Source organism: Crocuta crocuta, unplaced genomic scaffold (genome assembly GCF_008692635.1).
Source record: "Crocuta crocuta isolate KB4526 unplaced genomic scaffold, BGI_CrCroc_1.0 scaffold1391, whole genome shotgun sequence".
Classification (NCBI taxonomy): Eukaryota; Metazoa; Chordata; class Mammalia; order Carnivora; family Hyaenidae; genus Crocuta; species Crocuta crocuta.
The window spans coordinates 160,656-161,703 of record NW_027532660.1 but is presented as its reverse complement, the minus strand read 5'-3'; positions in this window follow the sequence as shown (position 1 = coordinate 161,703).

Here is a 1,048-nt window from a genome sequence, read left to right as displayed (position 1 = left end):
ATTGCAGCACATTGGATATATCTGTGAACCAATAAAAGTTAATTTAAGAAACAAGAAGCAAGACAAATTTGGCCCACAAACTGTAGTTTGAATAACCCTGCTATAGACTGCTTTGAAATATAAACACTTGCAACATGGCAACTTATTAAGAGCACAGAAACTGGAATCTGACATCCTGGATTGAAATCCCAACTCTACAACTTCGTGAGTCTGTGACCTTGGAAAAGTCATTAAATCCTTCTAAGCCTCAGTTTTACCTCTGAAAAATTGAACATAATAATAGTACCTATTTTCTAAGGCTTTTATGAAAAATGAAATAAAATTATACATATGAAATATTTAGCAGAGTATCTGGCANAGCTGTACTACTTTGTGGGGGAAAAATAATATTTCAAGAAACCTGATTTTTTTAAAAATTATTTCATTTTTAAAATTTTGTTTTTACATTTTTTTGAGAGAGACAGAGTGAGACAGAGTGTGAGCATGGGAGGGCAAAGAGAGAAGGCAACACAGAATCCAAAGCAGGCTCCAGGCTCTGAGCAAGCATTCAGCACAGAGCCTGATGCGGGGCTTGACCCCACGAATGTGAAATCATGACCTGAGCCGAAGTCGGACACTCAACCAAGTGAGCCACCCAGGAGCCCCTCAAGAATCCTGATTTTAAGTTCTAGTTATATTACTAAAGAAAACACAGGTAATCTTGGACAAATCATTTTGCCTTTATGGGACTCAGTACCTAACCTGTAAAATGAAGAAGGTGGTTTAGATTTGTGATTTTTCAAAATTATTTTTGGCAGCAAAACTATTTCCCAAACAGAATCTTACAATAACCCCCACTACCTATGGAAGGCGAAAGTGTAGCTTTTCTGGTAAGGCTAGGAGAAAGAAAGAAAATACTTAAGGCTAAGGGGACCCAGGGACTTGTCCACTTGTATGGCTGACCACCCAGGCAATGTGCTTAATCCTGGAGCACCAGCAAGGAATCTTGATGGCTCTAAAAACACATTTGAGAAACATAAGACCAGAATGTACTTTAAATTCCCTTAAG